Source organism: Parus major, chromosome 4A (assembly GCF_001522545.3).
Source record: "Parus major isolate Abel chromosome 4A, Parus_major1.1, whole genome shotgun sequence".
Classification (NCBI taxonomy): Eukaryota; Metazoa; Chordata; class Aves; order Passeriformes; family Paridae; genus Parus; species Parus major.
Genome location: NC_031772.1, coordinates 6,957,808 through 6,984,117, shown reverse-complemented (window position 1 = coordinate 6,984,117; position 26,310 = coordinate 6,957,808). Strand labels below are relative to the sequence as shown.

The following is a 26,310-nucleotide window of genomic DNA, read 5'->3' as shown; positions in this document are numbered from 1 at the left end:
TGCGGGGCTCCCGGGGCTGCGGGGCTCCTCGGGCTCCCCGGGCTGCGGAGCTCCCCGGGCTGCCGGGGCTGCGGGGCCACGAGCGCCGGGGACAGGATCCACCTGCCCCCGGACCGGGGCCGTGAGCCGGGACCGCCGCGACCCTGCAGCCGCCGAAAGCCGCGTGCAGAGAAAGAACCTCAATTAGGGAAAGAGTAAACAGATGTGTGTAAAACACGAGAGCTGCACGGGAGCGGTGGGGAAGCTCAACTTCGCCCTTCGTGCGAACCGGTTCGTTCCGCTGCCTTTTCCGTCGGGGGTTTATGGCCTGTTATAACCCAGACTGAAAAGGGATGTTGCTTTTCCAGCCCTCCTTGGGTAACAGTCTTGTTACTCAGTGTGCGGCTCTGTCCATGCACTCACACGACATCAGAGTGAGACTTAAGATCGTTCTCTTTTTTCCCCCATTACTGTGATACTAAGTTCTCCACAAACACTAATTCTCAGTCTGCGTTTCTCCGACCTGCAGACTTTCCCACATCCAGCCGGCGCAGCCTTATGAGCTGCCTGGAGTCACACAGGAGCAATGGGAGCAGGGTTTCGGAACCCACAGTGCACATCCTGGGTGTGCGACTGCACCACGACACGCTCGCAGGGAGGATGTTTGGAGACATGGTTTTCCAGTGACTTTCAAATGTGAGGAGTCAGAACTCGGGAGAATGGTGGTTTGTGCCGGTGGGGAGCCTGGCAAGCTGAGGCCTGGGAAAAGTGATGCTGAGGCAAAATGTTCCCTTCCAAAAGGAGAACGCAGATCTGGTGGTCAGAAACTTGCAGGTTTGTCACTCTCGCCATTGGAAGTGGTTAAAGCTACCAAGTCTCTTGTTGGCCTGGTGGATTTGAATTATTCCTGCAGTTTTTATTTCTACCCCCACCCCAAAGAGCAAAAAAAACCCCAAATCCTGTTGCTAAATAATTGCTCTGTTCTCACAGGTGAGCAGTGAAGCTCAATTAATTCTGCTTTGTGAAGTGCTTCTGATCCTCTGATGGAAACATGTAGGGGCAAAACACTTTTATTTTGCAACTTGCAAAGGCTGATAAGAGTGATGAAAACGGAAAAAGCCTCACCACTAAGGGGGATTACAGCCCCACGCTTTTTCCACTCGAGATCTTAGAGATGAGCTGATGGCTGCTGCTTTTCGTTTAGAAGGGTTTTTCCCCCTCTTTTGAAAGAAATGCAATCACTACCAAGTATTCTAGAGGGACTTCATCTTTAAACAAATACTGTTTTTCTTGTTGGGTGTGCACTATTATTTTCTTAATTATTCCTGGATTTCTGCCTGTTCCACCAAGAGTTTTCTCAGATGGCAGAAACAATTGGTCCTTTTTTATTACACTAATAGCAAAAAGTATCCCTAATAAAAAGACTCTGTACATCCCATAAACTCAAATGGGACGCATTTTGCCAACAATCACACCTCTTCATTGAGGCATCATATATGCTGCTTTTTTTTTTCTTAAACTTTTTTTCCACATTACTATTGTTTACTACTCGGCCCCACTGGCTGGCTAAGTCTTGGTGCCAAAACGAAACTAATCGAGTCATTTATTTAGCACCAGAGCCCTCCCACTCACCCTTAGCATGAATGTTGAGATCTCAGCAGATGTGTTAGGGAATGAATGGGCAAAGAGATTCACCTACACAGAATCACATCAACTTGTGGGTGGCCTCTAATTAATTTGGCTTTAAGGCTCTGCTGCAAGGTAGATGGGTTAGGAAGTCTGGCCAGGAGTCATCTGGTTGAATCATACCTATTCTATGGAGAACTTCATTGTGTAGCTGCGTCTGACTCCCACCCTTGTGAGAACTAATTAAAAATAAAAATAAAAAAAAAGCACCCCACACTTATTGGAAGTCAAATATAAATGTCAGCGTTTCGGATGAAATGGTATCTTGGGAGGCTCCTGCACATTTAATCAGCTGGTTGTGCCGTGTATATCATGGCCTCAAAAGCTGCAGTGAGAACCACGAAAGGCACTGGCTTAACATCAGCAAAAGTGTTTGCCAAGCTTGGATTATGTCACTGCTTTATGATCTTGCTTTGTAAAGGGAGAATACTCTTGGGGAGAAAGGACTCGGCATGCCGGATCTACAGCGCGAGCAAGGAATGAATGCTGCTCACAGAGACCGGGGGGAGGGCGAGGGATTCTGTTTGCTGGGGTATTTTTGCAGATGGATGCTGTACGGTTGCTGCTGCCAAGCAGAGATGCGCCCCACGGATCACTGGGCTGAAAGCAAAAAGCCCAAAATACCCCAGCAGAGCTGTTTGCTGCTTGCCCTCCCATGGGCACACCTGTGGGGGCCCTGCCTGGGTCCTGTTTGTCATTGTCCCCTGGCACTCAGGGCATCACCATTGCACTCCAGGGAATGTGGAGATGCTCTGAGGCCCCCTGGCTCTCCCCTGCCTCAGGATACAGACACCCAGCCAGGCTGGGCTTGTCAGATGCTCAGAATGTGATGCCCTTGCAAAGGTGGCAGCCATGGAACTGGTTAAAAAAATAAACATCCCACACCACACATCTGAAATGTGGCCTGCTGAGATGCTTCTGTTCCCTGTCACAGGGGTGAGCTGTGGCCACTCCTTCCGTGCTGCAGGCTGGTGGTAAAGGCAGGAAACTCTTTGAGGAGACCAATTCTGTTTGCCCAGCACCAGCCCAAATGCTGGGCTTGCATCTGCTTCTGCAAGTGCAAAGAGAATAAATAAAAAGCTTGGAGGTTATGTGCACTTTGAGGAGGGCTGTTGGCGGGACAAGTGACATAGGAGGGGACAAACAGCTGAAGAGAAACAGCTCTTCAAAAGCAGCCCCTGGTGTCTGAGAGCTGTGCTGCCCTTGCTTTCCTGTTGCAGCAAGAGCCTTGCGCAGCCCCCAGTCCCCACCCGCCTCGCTGCCGGAGCATCCTGCCCAGCCTGGAAACTTCACTGCTACTGGGCTAATAAACTGTGCTGCTTCTGGAGGAGTGTCTGGCCAGCCCTTAGCTGCATCCTAACACTGGGTTTAGCATGGGAACAGGGGTCCCTGTGTCTGCAGAGGCTGGGTAGGGAACTGGGAGTGCAGGTGGGTGGCCTGGGGTGCCTGGGACAGTGGAAAGCACCAGGTGTGGGTACACATGGCCACAGCACTTTGTGTTTCCCAATGAACACAACAGGGCTCCTGGTGTGCAGAATGGGGACCAGGGTCTTTTATTCATTGTATTTCCTCCAGCACAGTAAACTGCCCATCCTGAGCTCTGACTTCTGCACTAACCCTTCCTGCAGCCTTTCAGTCCCTTGTGACCAGACTGAGCAGCAGGTTAGCGCTTGGTTTCTTTCCACATCTCCTTCATCTGCCCTTGTTCTCCAGCCCTGGTGTTCTGCAGTTCCCCCAGCTCTGTGTGTGGTGTGACAGTCCCAGCTTGGCTTCCTGGGTACCCTCAGTGCTTGCAGCCACCTCGGCCACTCTGCAGTGTGGAAAATGGGTGTGGTGGCCATGCCGATGGGTTTTTGGCAGCATCTCCCACCTTCCCTTGGCTCAAAGAGTGCCCAGAGCTCTGTCTGGACAGGGATTTCACTGCCCACCATCCTGCCTGCCAGCACAGCCTTGTCACAGATTTGTCACACATCTCTGGTGTGTGTTGAGGATCTCACTGAGGGCCTGTTTGCCCTCACTCCTTGTCTGGCACGAGGAGTGGCTGGGCCTTGCCGGGCCCACACGCGGCTGCACCGGGGCCTGTGCTCTGCTCTCGAACCAGCAGCATGACATTCCCTACCATCAGCCTCCTTTCCTTCACTAGAGGGGGGTTATTTTTGTAGGAAATATCTGGTTTTCTATTGAAACACTAATTTTAAAGGATCTTTTTGTTGTTTGGAGATGGAAACTTTCAGCAGAGTCACCAGCTCACCAGTCCTCCCCTCCTTGCCTTTGCAGTTATTTGCTGTATTTATTTACTGCAAAATTTGCTGTATTGCCTGACATTTTTCGGTTATCAAAATATTTTGATTATGTGCAGGGGAGGGGGCGGGTTGATAGCATGGCCAACATCTCGATAGAAAACTGCCTGTAAAACATTCTGACTAAATTCAGGGCAGGGAAGAGTGAGATACTCCAGCCTGTCCCAGGCAAGCCCTTGGCACTGCTGCTGTGACCTGGCTGTTCAGAGCCTGGGATCAGCTCAGACCCATTTCCCTGTGTATTCCTGGCCCTTCTGTGGGCTCTCCCCATGGATGCACGGAAAGAAGGGCAGGGGAGAAGATGCTGCTGCAGAATCACATCCCAAAATCGCTGCACAGGTTTTCCCATGGAGCCTGAGAGGAGACAGAGGCAGGATACAAAAAGCAGAGCTTGAAGGGGTGGGAGGGAAGTTACACATCAAGGTCACTCGAGAAAGGGCTGAAGCACTTCCCACTTTGTTCTCTCTGGCAGAATGTTGCCTTTGTGAGATGACCACCAGCCTGCTGGCTGTGGAGATGCCTGCTGACCCTATTCTTGAGCAAATGCCATCAGCAGGAGATGTCCCAACTCATAAGTGAAGAGCTGCTCACATCTTGAAAGCAATTTTTGCATTTTGATTTGAAATAACATTGAGAAATTATCTGTTACAGCAGCTCTCCAGCTTCTGCATGCAAAAGTGTTTACAGTTTTGAAGATCAATATTTATCAGCACACAATAATTTTGCCTGTTCCTGCAATTGTTCTGTATCTAAACAAACTCCTCTGACTTCCCCAAAGCCAGCATGCTCAAAACTTTTTCTGATTTATGTTACCAAACCTGCAATTTGTCATTGATATGGTATTCTGTCAGAAATGCAGTGCTGTGGGCATGTACATATAAATATTGTGTTCTCTTGGCAAAGCCAAATGTCATGATAGGATAATGTGTTATTTAATACAGAGCTGTAGATTAGACAAGGACATTTGCAATACAAACCAGTCCCAACATCAGACGGTTGCAAAAGTTATTGTTATGCTGATACTGTAGGAAAACTGATATTTCTAGCTGAACATTTTATGTATTGTGCTCCATGACCATCCCATGGACCTCTGCCATATGACACACAGTCTTAAATTATACTGTCCAAGAGCCATTTTGTACAATTCAAGGCAATAGCCCCAGGAGGAACCCCTTAGACATGCAAGGAGTCTGAAATGGTAGGTTAGTGGTTGTCTTTTGATGCCCTTGGCCCTCCTCCTAGGAAAGACAGTCTGTCTCCTGGCTTTTTTACCTGGAAGATGTATTCATTCCTAAAGGCTAGCTCCTAGAATAGTCCAGAGAAAACCCAGTGAAGCAGTGAAGTTGTGAGATGGGCTGAGAGGGACGAGCTGGGCTTGTGCAGGACAGATTCCAAATGGTGGAGAGAGCCCAGCACACCAGTCCCAAACTCTCTGCCTACTGGTTTCCCTGGTTTCCCAGCCTGGGATGGGATGGAATGGAAGGGCTTTGGGAAGTGTCATGCAGGACTATGGCCCTCCAGCCCACAACCACTTGCTTTGGTGGCTCTTGGACCCCCACATAGGAGAAGTTTATCTCAGGGGGCTTTTGAGGGACCCAGCTCCCACAGAGATTTTGGTTGCTTTTGAAAATCTTAGGTTTTGTTGATGACACTCCTGGAAACAGATATTTTTCTGAAGAGAAGTGTTGCTTTCTAATAAAGCATTTTTGAGCTGGGATAACCATTTTGTGCTGATCCCAGCTGCTTGTGCTGTGTTCCAGTGGGGGAAGGAAATCATGGCACTGGGTGTGCAAGTTGGCTGTGCTCCAGTCATCCTATTAGCAGAATTTTAACAGGAAGACAAGCATTGCTCCTGGGGATATACATTAATTAAATTTCTATATGGCCAGGGCACAATATAGGTTTACACAAGCTTTTTACCCTAAATTGCTCAGTTTTTTTTAATTACTCAATTACCTTGAGTTGCACCTGCTGTACAACAGAGTGTTTTTCACTCTGAGGATCAGGATGAAGAGTTGTTGCTCTTACCCTACAATCAATGCTGGCAGAGCTCAGGGGGAATCACTTTGTTCACATCTTCCTTTCTTTTAAGTGCTTTTTATCTCATGGTGCCTCCAACTAGCATGGGGACTTTGGGGATGAATCTGGAATTTAAAGCCATGGATGTGACTTTCTGTATAAAACTGCTGGTTTGAACCAGGAATTAATTCAGCAACTCAAAGTGCAGAAACAACATCAAAACAGTCTTCAAATTGTATTTCTGATGTTGTCCTGGGTGCAAAGAGATGTTTTGTGAGCAGGAGGCAAAGCCTGCAAGGAGAGTGACTGCACCACACACTGCTTTGCAAATTCACATACAATTGTGTCTTTTTGGACAGAATACTGGGCTCTTAGCTGCCACATCTGGCCCAATTCCAGTGAAATCTGTTAAGAGCTTTATGCTTGCCATTGAAAATGCAAACTCTAGCATTATTTGTAGGGAAAGAAGTAGTATTTTTATATGTGTGTGTGTGTGTGTGTGTATGTTTGTGTGTTTCACAATATCACTGCACATTGTCACTTGAAAGCTGCAGTCATCCCTGGGGCTTCCCGTGCCTTGGTGTGACCCACCCTGGCAACAGCCTGGGGAGATGCAGAAAAACCTTGACCCAATCAAGGGGCAGCCAGCAGTGCCTTGTGACCCCCAGACAGCAAGGCCCAATGCCACAGGAATCCCTTGCAGGGATGGATGTAGGTGCTGGAAAAGGTGAGAGAGGAGAAAAAGTGTGAGAAAGGGAAGCGGCAGCAAAACCAGTCTAGCCCAAAAGGCAGAATGCCAAAATGAGACCACCCAGAATACATCTAATTAGTACTTTTCCTAAATTAGTGCTTCTCTCTGCTTGTCTTTCATTAATTTTTCTCCTTCATGAAATGTCAAGTCTAGTGGGTGTGATAAAGCTCTCAGGGGGAACAGGGGAGGATGTAGAGGCAGTGAGTGAGCAGTGCCTCCAGGCTGCCCTCAGGATGGGGTGTAGGATCAGGCCCCATGCCAGCCCCAAAGCCTGCCTGGCTGGGAATGGTGCTGGTGGGGGGAACTGGACCAGGTGAAGGAACAGACCAGAGCTCCCTGTAGAAATGCACATGTACTTCCAAACACCGTGCACAGCCCATCCACCCTGAGAGCTGCACAGCTTAAAAAGTGTGTGCAATTATGTTTGCCCAACGTTATTTATTTCAGTGTGCGCTGAAAACTGCAAAACATAATTAGTGTCTTTTAATAGAGGGGGCATAGACAGTATCTTGCTCCTGTTGCTGTGCCCTGACTGCAGTCCAGGAGAGTGGTGGGAGACCCATGGCTGCATGGCAGTCATCAGCTTCCAGGATCAGCTCAGCCCTTCCCAGGAAACCCATCACCCTGGCAGACACGTGTATTGTGTGGTCCTGAGTGTCCCAGCTTCATGGGAACACACCAAGGGGGCAGGAGACACAGAAACCCAGCAGAAAAGGGCTGTGCAACCCACAGGGGGAAGCCAAGGAGGAAAGCAAGGTGACCTCCCTTTTGTTTTGCAGACTGATTTGTGATTTGGGAGAGTTGGTGGTGAGACAGGTTATTGCTGCCTTTTACTTTAGTATTTTGCACTGACTACATCTAAGAAAGTATTCTAATAAAAAAAAAAAAATTATGTCTCATTTTGCTTCTGGGAAAAAAAATCTATGTTTCTGTACTCTTTGCAGGAAAGAAATCCAATTTTGTTTGCAAAAAAGAGAAATTTCATCCTCTTGGTGGAAATACCTAACTGTAAAGAGACAGAAGAAAAAGCCCAAATTAGTTTCATGATGTCAGTAAATGATACCATGAATTGGGAAATCCATGAGTTTCACTGAAACCAGTCACGGTTTCCATCTCCCTCTGCCTCCCATCTGCTTCAAAACACTTAGTTCAGTCTTGAGCCTGGAGGAGTGCAGAGGTAGCTAAATATTTCCACATCTGGTTTGGGGAAGATTTGGAAAAATAATTTTGCTGCAGAATTAACAAGAGTAGTGGAGCTTATGTGTGTTTCTCAGTATATGGCAATATATTGTAGAGTTTCTCCTCGAGCACATTTATGCCAGACTGCCTCACTTGGTGTTACCTACTTATCTATTCCTCGGAAAGTTTGCTGCCTCCCTGAGAGATAACAGGGCTATTCTCAACCACAGGAAAACTTTTACTCTTTCATTTTAGCAGCCTCTGGTTGGGAAGGTTTCACCATCTGAGCCCTGTTTCTTCTGTGCTTTCACTTACTTTGCCTTTGTGGTTTCAAGCACTGAAAGGATATCAGCTGTCCATGATACAAGGAGAATTAACATGGGAGACAGCTACATGTGTTTAACTGTTTGTTTGCACCCAGAAAAATGCTCTCAGGAAGCAGAGGAATCAGTTTTGAAAGATGAGAGATTTTTCTACAGAAAATATTTTGCTGAAAGGTCTGTACAAAGTAAAAGGGTCAATGATGATGCTTCACCTGGAGAATGCCCTGTGCTGTACAGCACCAGTTATGCCTGTTTGGTCCTCTATGGCTCTGCAGCAGTCAGTCAGATGTGGAGTTTCACCTCCTCTCAGGCAAGGACCAACCTTCAAAATGCAGAAGCAGCTGGTTCCTTTTAGCAGCACTGCTTGGGGTCACGGTGGGTGCCTGCACTGAAGGGTGGCTGTTCCCTGACAGTGGTGCCAATGCACAGCAAGACACCCTAAAGGGATTTGGGATGTGAATTTAGATGGGAGTAGCCCTGTGATATGCAGAAACCAACTGTGAACTCTGCATGAGGAGAAATGTCTGCGGGGCATCACCCAGCGCTTGCAGCTGGTGCTGGCAGAAGCACCAGCAGCTCCCCCTAAAAGGGCTTCAGCAGAGTGCCCCGTGGGCAGACAGGTGCCTTGGGGCTGGGGAAAAGCAGCAGCTCATGGTGCTGGTCAGCCCTGGGAACCAGCTGCATCAGTGAAAGGCATTGAGACCTACTGAAACTTCTGTACAGGTTTTGTTTTCTCCAGCAGTCACAGTTTACAAACTGGAGCCAGCACTCACCTCCTCTCTGCCTCCTCTGCCGTCCCCCCGGGAGCGCGGTGGGCAGGGAGCCACCGCGCTCAGGAAGAGCCTTTGTTGCAGGGCTCAGCCATTGAATTCAGTGACTTTCAGAGAACCCCACACTTATTTTAAAGATTTATTGTTTGCTCTGGAAAGCAGCTCTCAAATACTGAGTCTGCACCCCATGAACAGCAACATGCACTGTTGGGAGCTGCTTGGTGCCCGCAGAGAAGGCTGGACTTGGACACTGCATCGAGTTGCCTGGATTTTGGGGTGGTGGTGGCAGAGGCCAGAGTGAAGAATGTGCCCAGCACAGCCTCCTCAGTCAGTAATGCACAGTGGGTCACTGTGGCTTCCAGAGTGCAGTGGTGGTGCTGGGCAGGAGAAGGCTGTGTGGAAAGGATAACAGCATTCTTTTCATTGTGGTTCAATTTACATCCTCTTCCTTCCCCCTTGCTTTGGAGCTCCCTTTCATGCTGGGTTGCTCCGGGGGCACAGTGAGTTTTAGCTTGCTTGGGGCAGGTATTTCCTCTTTTGCTAAGCAGTAACTCCTGTCTGAATCCCAAGAACATCAGGAACATGACCACACCATGGCAGTGAGTGGGGCAGCTGGACATCACTGCCAGGGTAGGGATGGGGATGGGGACACAGCACTTTGAGCTGGGAGGGCTGGCTGTGCAGCAGCCTCCTGTGCTGGGTCACTCTCTGAGATGTGGCTGAGACAAGGCAGCCTGAGCCATAAGCGAGTTATTATGGGGCCTTGGAGAAGGTGTCTTGGCAGCTGCCATTTGCGCCGTGCAGAGAGTAGCTCCCCCACCTCTGTCCCTCGTTGGCAATAACCGCTAGAAAGCAGCCTTAAAACAACAACCAGCTTTCTAATAAAGCTGGCAAGTAATGCTGAGACAGAAAGTGCAGGAGAACCCCGTGCACTCCTGGAGCACAGCCTGCAAACCAGACCTTGCAGCACGATGTCCTGGCCCAATTCGGTGTGCTCTTGTCCCCTTCAGCAGGCCGGTGTCTGGTGGCCATTGCCGAGCTGCAGCCTTTGCTCTGTGCCGGTGTTCTCTATCTCTGCTGGTGGCAGGTTGGAGGCCATCTGTACCTGTGCAATGTCAGAGCAGGACATGTCACCTCTGACAGCAGAGACACCAACAGCGCAGGTGCGGAAGTGTTGGTGCAAAAAGCTACCCAGTGTGTTTGTACAAAACTGGACTGATAAATCCAGTGTCCTCTCTGTGTAACTTTAATTTAAAACCGTGACCGCTGCAGCCCCAGTCCAGTCTTTGGCGTCCTCTTCATCGCCATGTCTTGTAGTGTCACTCCCGAGAGCACGTTTTAAAGTTTTTATTTGGGACGTGCGGGTCCCGTCCGGATGCCGGCATGCCCTGCTCGGAGCAGTCCCAGCAGCGCCGGGACCCTCGCTGCAGGCTGGCTCGGAGACCCGCCTCGGGCACCGCTGCTCCTGGGGAGAACGGGGGGAACACGAGGGCTGGGAGAGCCGAGCACAGAGGAATCTGTGCGGGAGCGGTGCGGGAACGGCGCCGGGCTGAGGACCAGCAGAGGGAGCACAAGCGTGCAAAAATCCCACCGGGAAGCCGGGGGGACGAGGGCTCCGGCGGGTGGTGTGCGCTGCTGCGGTGTGGGGCCCCACGGCTGCTCTGCCTTGCTGGAGAGACCCTGCTGCCCATCCCAGAGCCGCAGGGATCCCCGCAGGGACCGGCGGGGAAAGGTCCGGGTGTCGCAGGCAGCCCTCATTGCCCTGGCTCTCCATCTGCAGCCCCCGAGCCGCTTTATCCGGTGAGAGATGCCGAGATAACAGGTCCGGCAGTCAGGACACAGCCTGAGAGGACAGTCCACATCCCTCCGCATGGCCGCAGCTCTGCAGTGACTTTCGGGTCACATTTCAATATTTCTCCATCCCCTGAAACTGAGTCCTTCTCCTCACGCTGCTGGAGTGAGCAAACCCCTGGCTGGGGCCGGAGGGCAGGACAGCGGGTGCGAGCAGTGCCCCAAAGTGCCAGGCTGCCTGCCAGGCCCTGCAAAGGAGCTTTCAGCACCTCCAAACCTGACTTGCTTTTGGAGTTCACTGTGAAAAAAACACCGTGACAAACCCCGGAGGGTTATTTTTGGCAGAAAACTCTATTTGAAGGAAAACAGAGCAGCCATCCTGTTGCAGCCAAAGGAGCCTGTGATATCCCTGCTGCGGCTCTGTGCTGCCTTTCTTGCCGTCTTTTCTCCCAGAGGCAAAAATGCCATGAGACTCTGGTAATAACCAGGTTATTCACATGGGGGTATCAGCTCACACATTTAGTGTCCACAGCCTGCTTGTCCTCAATGAATAAATCTCGCAATGCAATGACCCAGCTGGGACCTCCTTCAGCACCCTGTGAAGTGGCAGCAGGGCACGTCCCTGCACTGAATAGGCTCTGCCCAGCCAGGAGATCACAAACTAAAATGACAAATAATTCACAGCACATCACTTCTGGTGGTGAGGTACCAGTGGCTGGTTTTGCCAAGAGGTGAATTCTACTAGGGAGGAATTCGCTCCTCGCCTGTGCTAATATTAAAAACGTGCTGGATGATTTAATTTTAGGCCCGGTTATCTTTCTCGCCACAGAGTTTAACACAATTGTGTGGCAGGATGTCTGCAGTGGTCAGATGGGAATAATAGAGGTGTTAGTCATTCCAGAAAAGGAATTAAATTGCACTGGGCAGTTTGCACAATTACTTCTGGTGTTACTGCAGGGAGAACCCCTAGGTCCATCTAGCAAAGGTTCATCATTTTTTTAGGAAAGCATAGCCAGAATTTTTTATGTCTTTGTCTGTCTTTCATAGCAGAGCAGTGTGTCCGTGTCGCAGCTGCCGTGGGGACTGTCCTGCTGGCATCCAGGCGCCGAGGGAGGGTCATTGTCCCATTGTGTGGATGGGAAATGCAAGCACAAGGATGCAGAGCTCTGCTTGGAGGCTCTGAGCTCAAGTCTCTGGGGGCCTTGGCCTGAGATTTAACTACAAAACCATCTTGCACAGTCCTCCATGTGCCAAGCAAAGCATTTCAGAACATCCCCCTCTCTACTCATGACCCTTTGTCAGCAGCTTCCCTGTACTTGCTTCAGGCTGTCCCTCTGGAAACTCAGCCACTGTCTCCAGCTTAGGCTTGGATAGCAGCATGGATAAACCCCCATCACAAAAGCTTGAGCCCCAGCCAAATTTCCCAGAAACCAGCCAAGCTCCAGCAGAGCAGAGACAGTTCTGCCTTGTCCCAGCACTGACACCCAGCTCCATACCCCAGGGGCTGGTCCCTGTGCTGTGGGCACAGGTGCCACCATGCATGAGGTCCATGAAGCCACAGTGACCTCAGGACCCAAGGGCTAAAGCTGTGGAGCAAGAAGAACATCCTCCTGAGGCCACTGTGGAGGAAAGGGACCAAGCAAACCCCAGCGGAAGGGAATGGCAGTTTTGGAAATGTGTGAGTCACGTTTGGGTCTGACATGCCCGAAGAAGAGGCTGTGCTGGCTTCCTCAGCGGGTGACAGGGCTCTGGTGGGTGCATCCTCGCAGGGCCTGGCCCCACCACCCTGGGGCATCCTGACACACAAGAGCAATTGTGGCTTTCTCGCTGTTGGGCAATGAACACTGAATGGTAGGCCTGAATATTGTTGTAGATTTCAATAGAAAATGCTTTCAGATTGAAATGACCTTGATTACAGCTGGTTGAATAATTTGTTGTGAATAAGGTTCTGTGCAAAGTTTGGCATTTTTACATTCATTACATAATAATTGGTGATTACGTTTCTCCCAGTTTTTATCCTTTGCTGATCTTGATATTAGCCTGAAGTGCCAGCAGTGCAATGACAAGGGACAGCAGCCATGCCAACATCCTTGCAAACATTTGTTCCAACTCGGGCATTACTTGTTTTCTATATGTCAGGGACATCAAGCAACCCAGAGCTGTTTCTCCCTCAGAAACATACAACCCACTAACGCTCATTTGGCTATTTTTCATTTGCTTAAGGGCTCTGCAAGTCCCCTTGGGGGGACAGATGCAAATGGGGAGATGCATTTGTCATTGTGAACAAAAACTTTCTGTAAACATGTATTCCCATGTAAACTAATCTATTCCCAGTTTATTCCACTGTTTATTTGGTTTTATTTTCCACCACTATGGGATTATGGTTTTAGTAATAAAAATGAGGATGAATAGTCCCTAATAACTACACTGACAATTTACAGAAGCAGAATTTCTTGCCTTATATGCAATTTCAGGCAGAAATGTGTCAACAGATTTACATAACCAAATGATAGTAAGTATCAGTCATTATTCATAGAAATATAATGTAGATTCACTTTTGCATGTGATATGGATATGAGGACACACACGGAATTGCACTGATTAAACTACAGACACAACACTTAAGCTGGGAAAAACCTATTTGACTACCACTATGACTTAGTCTTAAGCCTGAATAGACTAATAAGCCAAGAATATGCCCAGTTTTGATTGTTTGGAAGTGGGTTTTAAGTAAGCCATAAAGAATTTTGCTTTAAGCCACCAGTCCTGTCTGTACAGGAAGTTTCATCAGTGTCTTTTAGCCAGTGCAAATCTGCGTGCAGACAAACCCTGCGTGACACATCATCGTGGAGGCACATTCCAAACTCTCAGCACACTGTACCTCCAGTGCCGACAGGTCAGTACCAAGAGCTAGGGCAGGAACGTTAAAAAAATGGGAGATCATTATTTTTTTCTAAACACTAAAGTGGTGATCAATGAATCCAGGACAAAATTTTGCAGTAAGTCATCAGCTGCAGTGAATTAGTCACCCTGTATTTGCTGTTCTGCTTCATCCACTGGAGCTCACTGAATAGTAGCATCCACAGGAACTTCATAACATTTGTAAGAACTTTATGTTTTAGACGAAATGTGATTTCTTTGAAGGATAACTATGAACTTCAGTCAACACCAATAACTTCAAATCCTCACTCTGACTGCCATCATGGTGGTTTGGCTAACAGGAAGATGAGCCTGCTGGTTTCTGTATGTGCTCAGGCTGTTGTAAAGCACCAACAGGGGCTCTAGGACATGGGGCTGCTCTGAACCCAGCAATGCAAAGGGGTAGCTCCAAGGATCTATAGGAATCGGGTTAGAAAGGTATTTTGCCAGAGGATCTACAGAAGGGCATCTCCAAGGGATTGCACTGGCAGGTGAGCTTGTGCCTTGCCAGCAAAAACAGATACAAACACAGAGCTGGAAGGTGGATTTGCAGCAAGAGCCCTAAAAGTGGTGCTTGTCCCATGCAGGAGTGGGAGCTGAGACCCCTCCAGCTTCTCCAGCCAGGACCCAGGGCAGTCCAGCCAGCTCAGCTGTAAATGTTATTGTGTATTTATAAACAAGAGCAGGCTGGAGGGATGACATGGCTCTGTTTACCCCAGTGGCATGCAAAAGTAAACACCCCAGATGAGCTGATCATTAACTTGCCTCCCCTGCTTTCGTGCCTATGTGAATAGGAACATTCCCCCTCTCTCCTTCGCTCTGTCTGGTTTTGTTTGCTCTATCTCCACAGGGCTGATTTAATAGCCCTCCTTGAACTCAAAGAAGGCTATCATTTGCTTGCAGATCAAAACAATGCTGACTGCCTTACATTTGAAAAACCCCCAATTTCTGCTTTATGATCGAGATAAAAATCCTCCTCTCAGTTTCAGAAAACAGGCAGTGAAACTTCATGTGGCTCAGGACAATCCCACAAAAACCAAGACTTTACTGAGAGCTTGGGAGCAAGCCAATTTGATGCATTAATCTCAAGAAATAAATCACATAAATAAGAGATAAGCACATGTTTCCCCCTAAGCAAATAGAGGCCACTTGGCTGTGAAAGGCACGTCCTTCTCAAATAATGAGTGGGAGACTCTAATTCCAGGCTTGCAGTCAGTGTTTCTGTAGGGGCTTGCAGGCTGTGAGCAGAGGAGTAGCTGAGCATTATCAGGCATCTATTGAGAGGGTGTACATCTGACACAGCTCACAGAGCCAGCAGAAAAGTCAGCACAGATTATTTTCCCACCCACACACTTTCACAAGGAGTCAACGGCGTCACTACTGCACAGGTCTCGTAAAGGGTCAAGGATTTATTTTTCTTGAGTGAGCAACAAACTTCTTTTTCCATCAGCAATAATATTTTGTGACAGTGAGGCACCATCCCTAGGATCCCAGTAGTCTCTGACCCAGCAGATACTGAAACTGCAAGCGCACTCTTGGGTAAGTGCCCAGCATTTGGTGGCCCGCAGAAACCCCCCCTTTGCACTGGGAGAGATGTCCAAGACAGACACCGGAAAGGTGAAAAACACCTGAATTGCCATTGAAATCTTAGCCCACCTCCTTCATGTTTCACTGCATAAGCCTCAGTAATGAGAGCTTTGCAGGAATGCTGGTTGGGATGTCAGGAGGGACAGACAGATGGGGCTGGTCCAACACCAGGCACTGGAGGGGCAGGAGGGGTCTCAGGTATGGGTTGGTGGGTACAGAGGCAAAGGCTGTCTGGGTTGTGGTACCCAGCATCCACCTTGATCTATCTTTTCTCTTTGGACAGCGAATAACCAGGGAGTTCTGCATGGAGAAGCTGCATGGATGAGGTCTGGGGCAGACTACAGTTGCAATCCTGAGTGCTGTAACATGACTATGGCAACAAATGTGGGTTAATCTGGAGTTTGGCTTTTGTGGCTCTAGGAGGCACTTCATGAAAACCCAAACCAGCCAAGTCAAATGAACAAACACCCACATCCTTGGTAGCTTGACTCTGCTAAAATTAAATGCCCTGAGATGAGCTTCTCTCATCAGCTCCTTCCTAAACGTGTCTGTATTTTCTTCCCTCTGCAGCCTCCAAAATGCAGGGCAGCACTGCTGCTCCCCAGGGTCACCCAACCCCAGCTTCCTCCCAGGCAGTCCCATCTCTGTGGCCTGGGCTGTGTTCCTTGGCCCCAGCATTTCACCTCTCCATCCCCACAGCCCTGTTTCAGCCTCTCATTTATTCTGGGCCATACTGGCAGCTGGCTTGATTCTTGCAAAGCTACCAAACTGCATCTCACGGAGATTGATCACAGAAGCCATTGTTGTCCTGTGAAAAGCCATTTATTTGCTAGTTAGTGCCCAGGGTGTCTCTGGAGGGAGAGGGGGAAGGTGGACAATCACGGGAGTGTAGGGTCCCTGCTTGGCTCAGGCTTCCTCAGGGATGTGAAACCCCAGCCAGCCGCAGTGTGCTTCCACTCACACATGGGGATATTTTTAGTGCAGAATTACAACTGGGTTGCTGTTCCCTCTGCTCAGAGCCCAAATGTTCTCTCAGGCACTGACTATTGTGAGTGCCCTGAGGCAGGAGGGTGCCACAGCTCTTCCCTTCATGCTGGGCAGCCATTAGGGCTCAAAATCAGGGCAGGTGGCAGATCCAACAGACTTACCTTCAAGGGGTTCTTTAGGGCCTCCTCTGCTGAGGAATTATCTGGACTGATAATTCACAGAACAGGCATCTGTTGCCTTTCTTCCTCTGCTCAGCTCTGTGAAACTCCTGAGCTGCAAGTCCTTTGCACTGGACCTGCAGAACCAGCCAGGTGTGCAGAGCAGGATGTGTGCAGGGATGCTGGAGGGCTGCAAGTGACACAGAGGTTTGTCTGCTCTCAGGTGCATCTCTTCATGCTGTCAGCTCGTGTCACACCTACCTTGTGGCAACTGAGGCATTGCAAGGGGTGTATAGGAAAAAACAAGATCTAAAACCAATGCACCATCAATCTGCATCAACTCTTTTCAGGCTCTTCCCCCACCTGCAGGCAGGGAAGTTCTGGGAAATACTTTGACGTCCTGCTCAGAAGAGCACCCCTCACTCCAAACCAGCTCTGGTTTTGCCTCCTAGCCAGCACAATACTCAGAAGATTTCCCCATCAGCTGGAGACATCTCCTTGGGACAATGTCTCTCCTGCTCCTGGGGTCACAGTGTGCAGGGACAGGAATTATTGGACTGCTGACTCTGGGACATGATTGCATCCTCCAGGAGAAACAGAAGATAGGGAATAAATACTCTGTTTTAATGATTGGTTATGGAGACAGAAGTCATCACCATAGCAAACAGAGTCTCCTTTGGGGAAAGATGAGGGTTGCTGAGCTGAGCAGTGTTGTTTCCACATGCTGTGTGCTCATCAAGATGTTTGGGAAGTGCTTTGTGCCAGTGAGCTCTGCTGCATGCGCGTGTGTCTGGTTGGGCACAGGGCAGCGCTTCCTGTGCCTGGACTGGAAACATTTTAAACAGGACACTGAAGAGTAGCAAATAATAAAAACCACACTCCAGTCTGAGATTACTGGATGAATAATCACTGGTGTTGAAATACACAAAACTCTGTGTGTCTGGGCTCTCAGTGCTTTCACCAGTACCCAGTGGATGTCCAAATACAAACAGTGAGCAACCGCAGCAAACACAGTGTGGAGAAGGGGACTGACAGCTTTGCTCTGTCACTGGGCAAGGGGACAGGGACTTGTCAGGTCTCTTGGGGGTGCTGTGGCCTCTGCGTGTCCGGGCAGCACAAATGAGGTTCTGTGCCCAGACCCCCTCCCTGGTTCCTGGCTCCATCTCCCTGTGCCTGCCTCTTCTGCTGCTGGTGGGCTGTGAACCTGGGTGTGCTGGCTCCGAGGGGCTCCCACCCACACACAGCTGCCCCATCTGTGCCCAAGTGCTGTGTCTAGAACTCACCCAGAGCTTTTTCCATGAAGAAATTGGTCTGGGAGCCCGAGGCCACAGCAAGATAGTACACACTCCCTCCAATAACCTTCAGAAAAGGTCCATAGCCAGCCGAGTGTCGAGCGGCCAGCTCCAACCAGAGAATCAGGTTAGCAAAACAGAGACAGATGGCCAGGATTTAACTTGGGCACTTTTTCATTTCTTCTATCACGACACAGCCATCAGGAGTGTCTCTGCTGCCTTTGCTGTAACTGAATGGCTGGGCTCCCTCTCACCCCCAGCTTGGTGGCACCCCGTGCCCTTGCTGGGATCTGGGGACAGACCTGATTCTCCCTGCCAGGACTGGAACCAGTCTCTGTAGACACAGCCATACTGGGAGTAGTGGGGCAGGGGCTGCTGTGTTCAAAGAGGAGGGCAGGAGGTCCAATCTGCAGGGTAAGAGCAGTGTCCTACAGGGATGAGGAAGGAGATGGGTCAGGCAGGGAGGGAGGCAGGGAGGTGATGGAGCTGGTGGCGATGAGGACACATCAGTTCAGGGTCTAGCATCTGACCAGATCACAGCAGCAAATCTGCCATTCCTCAGACCCCTGACATCAGCGCTGACTACACAGGTGTATTGAAGGATTGCACAAAAACCCCACTCCAGGCTGATGTCTGGGATTAGGGTGGGTAGCAAAGGGTTCTTAGCCTTGTGCAGCACCCACAGTGTCCAGTCACACACTGCAGGGGATAAGTGCACTGGCCATCCCATTGTCCTGCAAACTGGGGAGCTGCAGTTCCTGGAGCTGTCTATCCCTCAGCCATGCCTGGCTGGATCCCCCCACATCCTGTGCAGGACAAGTCTGCAGGGGAGAGCTGCGCCACTCATTCTTCAAACCTCATTGGTCCAGGCCAATGTCCCCTCAGTCACACCTGGAGCCAGTTGGACCCTGATTCCAAATCCAAATCATAAAACCAAGAGGGATGTATCAGTAACAACATGAGAGACATTAATTCCTTTCATGGGTGGAGAGAAAATATATGCCAGGCAATGTCTGTTTTCTATCAGCAATTTAAATGTCTCTCTGGATGTAAGACGAACATGTCCCCTGACTGGGGAGCACTGCACTGCACTTGCAGGGCTTCTCCCTCTCCCAAGCCCAGCTGTGGCAGAAATACAGGCAGGCAAAATTGTCCAGGGTCAGGAGTCACCAGCACTTAGTTTTAAATAGTTTGGCTATTTGAAATGCTGACAGCGTTTGTTGGTTTGTTTGACCACAAACTTTTCCCAGCCTCCCACTCCAACTCCACCTGAAGCAAACCAGCTGGCCACTGGCACAGACCCTGCTGTGGTGGCACCATGGTGTGACACATCTGCCCAGGGACACAGCATCACAGCAAACCCTTTTCCAGAGCCCCCCCAAGTGCTGGCTGCTCGGTAGAAGCCTCATGTCCCTGTTGTAGGTGGCTCTGAGTGACACCTGGCCATGGGTGCTCCTGGCTGGCGCTGGAGCTGCTGGTGTGTGCTGGTCACGGTGCCTGTGCTGGGGGATTTCAGCTTTGCCAGCAAACTTCTTGTTCAAACATCAGCTGTACTAAATTTGTACAAAGCATTTCTCATGCTGTCCAGATGCCACTGCTTCTAAAAATAGTCCAGTCTAGTCTGTTTTCCCAGCTTCTTGCCTTTTATCAGCAATAGTTTTAATAGTCTTTGCAATATATAAGGAGTCATTTGTCCACGTCAGGCCAGCAACTCCTGGAATGAGAGTCAATCCCAGTTCTCCCATATTCCCATTCATGCCCTACCCAAAACAAACAAACAAACAAAAAACCAAGAAGAAAACCAACAAAAAACAACAGACCATGAAGATACTTTTTGCATGGAAAACCAGAAGTTTTTGATGAACATTTAACAGGAGCTGGGTGGCAGAGGGTCACATCCAAGCTTTCCCTGCAGAACTCCCCAGAACATAAAAGCTGTTGTGGGTCCTCCCCTTGGCACTGGTGCAGCACCTGGAGTGGTAGCAGGACATCCCTGAGGATCCCCAGCATGGTGAGTTGTGCAGTCCTACCAGGACAAGGAGAGCCATGGGATGGGTTGGGATAGGGTGGGAGGAGTTGAGAGAACATGACATGACATGAGATTGAGTGGACTGGGGGTGAGTCAGGATGGGGATGAGGTTGGGGTGGGAGGGGGCACAGCGGGGTGCCAGGCCAATATCCAGGGTTTGTCCTGCTGCCAGTTAGGTGGGAAAAGCTGAGGCATACACTCATGGCTCAGTTTCTCCATCTCCCAGTGGGTATCAGTGTGCTCTTTGAGAGCCTGGCAGCTCTGTCAGGCTGGAGGTCACCACATCAGCTTTTTTGAGAGCCAGACACAGACTATTTGTGACACTGGTGTCTTACTATTATTTTATTTCATGTAAAATTTATGCCATTTATGAAGCATTTCTGCAAACACAGCACTTAGGGACCTCGTCATCATTTAAATATCCAGTGATATGTCCAGTTCTTGAATGTTGTGGCTTTTCCTGTGTTTATTTTTCCTCCTCCTGGGCCTTTTGCTCAGCAGACAGGCTGGGTATTTTTTCTTTTGGCTCTGCCTGCCTGGACTGAGCATCCCAGGAGGTGCAGCATTGGCAGAGCTGGTGCAGAGCTGTGTTGGAGTCCCAGGGGTGGCCTCAGGGATGCGCGGGGCACCAGGAGGAGAGTGATGGGTGCCTTAAAGAGTAAGTTCAAGGGAAGAGCAGAGGCAGAGCTTTCCTGAAACAGAACCAGCATCAGCCTGGCTGGCCCTGAGGTTGCGCTCACATTCCGAGGGGTGATGGACCTGGAGAGAGAGCGCCGGCAGTGTTCGGGCAGGGCTGGAGAGCTCAGCCAGGGCACACAGTCCTGTCTGCCGGGTCCCCTCTGCGGGAGCTGCCCTTTACTCTGCTTCTTCCCGGCGCAAAGGAACAAACAAAGGCAGGAACAATGCTTTCCAGGAACCCGCACTTCCTCCGGGAGCCCCGGGGTCAGAAACACTGCACTGGCTGTGGAGCAGGAGCGGGGAGCAGCCCGCCCAGCCATCCTGCCTGTGGGTTTGGTAAAATAAAATAAAAAAATAGAAAAAGAATTGGGATTTATCCTTCATCCCCCAAAAGAGCGTTTGAGTTGGCAGTGCCAGGACAGGAACACATTGGTGTTTCAGGGAAGGTTCAGAACGTGCTGATGATGCTTTTGGACTTCGGGACTTACAGGCTGGAGGGGAACGTGGGTGGTGAGAGAACTGTTCCCACAGTTCCTCTAAAAAAAATCCAGGCATTTTGTGCATTTGTGGAATGGACTGCATATACATTATCCATAAATAAGCTTAACATTAGTGAGCAGGTGGAACAGGGCAGGGTTCAGGAAATTATACAAAGAGAGTAGACAAAGGGCCAGGCTGCGATTGCTCTTTGTGTTGGGGAGCTGGGCTCACTTTGTGCAGTCACAACGAGTTAGTTTGAGGCACAAAGGCGGCAATTTTAGGTTTGATTAAACTCTCTGACAGCATTCATATGTTAAATGATTATGTGTTACTATCTGCTGCTACAGCATGAATATCACAGGAGAATCACAAATGAATCTGTTGAGGCCTGAGAGCAGTGGCACAGGAGATGTAATTAATAAACCAAACAAGGGCAGGATAAAAAAGCAAATTTGTTGTGGCTCTTACTCAATGACCAGGCACATCAATTCATGAAGAAATTACTAACGGGGAGAAACACAGATGTATGTTCTGGCATTTGAAATTCTAATCCAAATGCAAATATTGTAGTCAGGATCCTGTCTCCCACCTTCACAACTTCAGACACACAAGAACTGCGTGGCATTCCCCATGCCAGCCAATGCCTTTGGAGGCAGGCCAGGGCTGTTCAAAGGCATTCCCAGCATAAGGATTATTTTGCCTTTATGCTTGCTGTCCACTCAGTCTTTTGTGAGGTGTCTTGGGGAATCGAGTGACATTTGAAACAAGAACAAGGATTAGACACGTCCCCCCTCCCCGCGTGGGTCGCACCGTGCCTGGCAGAGGAGCTGCCGAAGGTGCTGCCAGGCAGAGCCTCTGCACACCCGGGTCACCTTCACACAGGAGGGGAGAGCATCCTGTGTGTGCTTCAAGCCTCCACCCACAAGTGAGAAGCTGTCTCTGAAACCCTGGATGGTGGGCAGCAGGAAGTGAGCAGGCAGGTGATGAGCTGCAGAGCCCCAGGTGTCCCTGTCCCTGCCATGGCCCTTCCTGACTGGCACTGACTCAGATGTGGGAGCTGTCTCGTTTACATTTCAATTGCCACAGCACACGTCTCAGGCTGGGTTTATAAAGGACAGCCCAGCTGCTATGGAGAAATAAGATCACATGGAGCAACTATCTTGATGCGGGCTGGGGATTGTCCAAATCTCTGGTGGGCAGGTAGAATTGGGTTATGGGGGTTGAGGAAGAATTGCCCCAGAGAGCCCTAGAGCACAGCTGGGTGTTCCCAGGGACACTGGAAATTCATTCACTGATGATGCTGATTGGCATTACCAGGTTTAGGTTGTTTGTGGAGGGATTCACCCAGGGCAGGCTTAGAAACGTGTGTGTCCTGATCCTTAGCAAGGTGTGCAGGGTCCTGCAACGTCACCCTGTCACCACTCCTGTCCCCCCAGGATAGAATTGCAGCTTCGTTTAGGATGGCAAAGCCCTCTAAGATCATCCAGTCCAACCATTAACTCAGCATCACTGCTAAACCACGTCCCCAAGTGCCACATCCACACACCTTTTGAATGTTCAGGACGACACTTCCCCAAAATCTTTTCATTCCCATTCCACTATTGCCAACTTTCTTCTTGCAAAGCATTTTCCCCTCCCATCGAAAGAACAAAACAGGAATCAAGAGTGCATAAAGATTTTTATCTGGAGCCAGAGGGCTCTGGGAGCATGTCTGCCTGCCTGCTGGTGGGTAGGACAGGCTCCATAGGGAGGGCTGGCTCCATAGGGAGGGCTGGCTCCATAGGGAGGGCTGGCTCCATGGGACCCCCAGCTCTGCAGGGAGCCCTGACCAGCTACAGACCTCAGCACAGGGCTGGCTAGTGCTCACCATGAACCAGTGAAAGGTTTTATTGCCCAGTCAGCTTGCCCATATCAGTCAGCTATTTGGCTGAAGAGGAGGCGTCCATTCAAAGTCAGTTTACAGCAGAGGCTTTATTTTTATTTTAAAAGCATCTGGAAATGAAAAATCCTCTTTGGCACTCATCCACTTTGGAGAGAGCCAGGCCTGTCGTCTGGCCAAGCAGCCCTGCTCTAGCTGAGCTGGGTGGATCCAGTGCTGGGACATTTTTCTAACTCGAGCAGGAGTTAGATGCTGGAGATGCTGGCTTTCTTCCAGCAGCTCCACGAACTCCCCACTCCAAGTGTTGGTTCGGTCCTCACACTGTGTGTGTCACACAGCAAGATGTCACTGAGAGGCATTCAGGGTGTGCTGTGCTCTTCCCCAGCCCAGGGATGTCTGTGAGGTGGTGCCTTGGCTGGGACAAAGAGCAATGGGATGGGTGGCGCCTGAAGGGTTCACCTCCGGTGAAGGGCAGCCATGCAAAACATGGGTTGTTTATTTCCATTGTGGGATGGCTGCAGGTCTGACAGGTGACTCTGCCTAGGACTGGCTGAACCTGGTGGCACAGGTGTGCTGAGTTTGTAGCAGAGCCCTGCTAAGTTCTCCATGAGCAGTGTTTTCCCCCCCAGTCCACAACATTTTATTGAATTTTTCCTCCGCAGGGTGGCAAACCCGAGGTGGGGTCATCCCTTGGGTGGAGAATGGGAAAAAACAGGTAAATAAATCCAATGCCTGCATGCAACTATAGTTGCATAGACCTGTTTTTCATCCTGCAGGCAAACAGTAGGCGCTGGAAATCTCCAGGCTGCTCTGGCAGCTGGCAGCTCTGGCTGCCCAGCCCCATGTGCCCCTTCAGTTCCTGAGCAGTAAGGCAGGTTAGTCTGGAGCAAGGCAGAGAACAGAGTGACAGCAAGCATTTATCCATTCTGTGTCACAGAAAATTGAGCAGCTTGGCATTGCCACCGTGGAGACTGAACCTGCTAAGTGCATCAGCTGCAAGCCAGAACAGCATCTTTTATCCAGCAAGTGGCTGAGGTGAACACCCGTGTGGTCAGCAAAGAGCTGAGGATCCCCAGACACAGCTTTCACCTGCATCCCAGAAGGGCCTGGGCTGCCCTCCTGCCCTTCAGGTGGGGACTCCACAGCCTGGGACAGCTGCAGCCAGTAGTGTGTTCCCTGCCTGATCCACACTGGAGGGAATGAGGATTATTGCTTGTGAGTGTCTTTTCCGGCAGGAGAGGAAGGGAATACCCATCAGGCCGGGAGAGGGGATCAAACAGGCAAGGAACCAGAACCTCTCAGCCTATCCCCTTCCCAGCCTGCCCTGTCCCACTGGCTTCTTCTTCCAGGCACAGTCCCCATCCCTGCTCCAGCACATCAGCACTGCAGTGGATGGGCTTCCCTTGGCCCTCCCAAGTCCTGCTGCACAGGAGCTGGAGCTGGGAAAGACCAATTCCACCAGTGGCACGGGCCAGTGAGGGCCAGGCATGAGGAGACATGAGCAGAGACTCTTCTCTAATCTTAGCTAAGCCCTTGCAAAGCCCTACTGCACAGACACAAACTAGACTTCTTCAGAGTCATAAAACTGAAAAAACTGTGGCCAGACCCTTATGGCAAGGGCAGCACATCCTCTTTAGCACAAAGCCTATCTTCCCACATTGGATTTCAAGTCCCCCTTTCAAAGTATGGAAGCATTAGATCTTTCCAAATAACGGATTTCCTGAATTATTCTAACACTGAAAAAAATAATGTATTCTTCCCTGGCTCTCACAGGCCGCTGAAGTACTTGGCTGAATTTTTTTTCTAAAAAAAAATCAAAAGCCAGAGTCATGACATAGGAACAGGATCTTGGACTTAGAAGGGACATGAACCTCCAGAGCAGGCTGTGCTACCAACTCTGTCTCTAATAATAGCTGCCAACTTTGTGAGCATTGTACATTGTTTAAAGAATCTAATCAAGTTATATATTCCTTTTGAAGTCAGACAACTTTGATTTAACAATGGTTTCAGAGCTTTGAAAAACCCAATCTTTTCTAGTTTGTCTTTCACGATAGTTCCTTACCTGTCTCCCACTGCTGAATAAATCATTACAAACATAAACCAGATGCTTAATGCTAACAATAACTTTAGAGAGCCCTGCTTCCCCCAAGATGTATGGGCAATGACTAACACACTTTTAGCCTCCAGACTTAATTTAAAGCATTCTGGAATTGTGCACTGGTGAGATGAAGGCTGCCCAAGACAATAACTTTTACATTAAGTATAATCTCACTCTTTAGCAGCAGCAAAGTCACGGTTGTTCTCCTTCAGCCCCGGTGTCTCAGCTGGCCATGAAGGCACTGGAGAAGGGAGACCAATTTAAAGAAAATGAAGTGTCTGTGTTTGAGTGCATGGGAGCAGCAGGCTGTGTGACTTGCAGCGAGCAGGCAGCAGCCAGGGCAGCGCTCCTCACATGAAGGCAGCGCTGTTTTCAGCGAAGGTGTGACAAGGGACAGTGCTGAGTCTCCAGACACGTCGTGTCCCTCTGGCACAGCAGCACGCACTCAAGCTGCCCTCAGCCTCTGTCAGCAGCTGAGCTACAGCACTTTGAAACCCAGAGCTCACCTTGCCTGAAGACAGATCACAGATGTGTGGAGCAGTGCAGGGGGCTGTGCTGGTGGAGGATGAGTGCTCCTGACCCAGAGACCTCGGCCTGCGGAACGCCTGTAGCTAGCAGCTGCTCCAGAGCTGCTCCACAGGGAATATATTGCTTAACAGAGGAACACATTTAAATGCATTACTAGCACAGCTAAATTAGTGTCTGGAGATTGAGCTCTGGCAAAGAAACAAAGTTTTGAAAGCTTCCTTCAGTATTCTTTCACTTTCCTATGTCTGTGCACGCTAAGCCTGCAATTGGGTTGATCTTGCCGTTTTATTTTCATAATTTTGTCACCCTGTTCTACAAGGTTTGCTGTCTCCCTTGGTCTGGTTACTTGAAGCAATAACCAAAAAGTGGAGAGAAGAAGAAAGGATGGGAGGAAATCTTGGGATCTGCCAAAGTTAAAGAAATTAATATTAGATAAACTCTTCTATGCAGAGGTGCTTTTCCCTTGTGATGTTGCCGGCACAGTGGGAAACTCAGTACAGAATTTCCTGACACAGACTGAGCTAAAAGGAGCCATTGCTAAAAATATACCAAAAAGGAGGCTCATGGGGACCTTGAGGGGGATTATTTCTTCTCCCTGAACTTCACAGCAATACCCCTGTTTTTTTGAGGGACCTTTTGTGGCAGCCTCCCAAGCAAACCAGTCACACTGAAGTCCAAGGATGTATTTGAAACCCTTGCAAAGATACCCCATTAAAAATTAACACACCCCAAAACAACCAGAGGGAGATTCTCCAGAAGTTCACCCCTTGAATGAAATTTGTGTTATCTTTGCAGCACAGCTTAGCCTTTCCTAATTTCCAGCTGCTTGGTAAAGCTTCAGCCTTGGACTGTTTTCTTTTTTCTTCATTCTAACTTT

The 26,310-nt window shown here is 49.6% G+C and overlaps 1 long non-coding RNA gene across 1 annotated transcript; it reads left to right on the top strand.

The window, feature by feature from the left end:
* The first annotated feature begins 14,985 nt into the window (after positions 1 to 14,985).
* LOC107203784 lies at positions 14,986 to 15,847 on the top strand. Its single transcript, XR_001521359.1, has 2 exons — positions 14,986 to 15,256; positions 15,588 to 15,847. It is a non-coding gene; the product is annotated as an uncharacterized LOC107203784 (long non-coding RNA).
* The last annotated feature ends 10,463 nt before the right edge of the window (positions 15,848 to 26,310 follow it).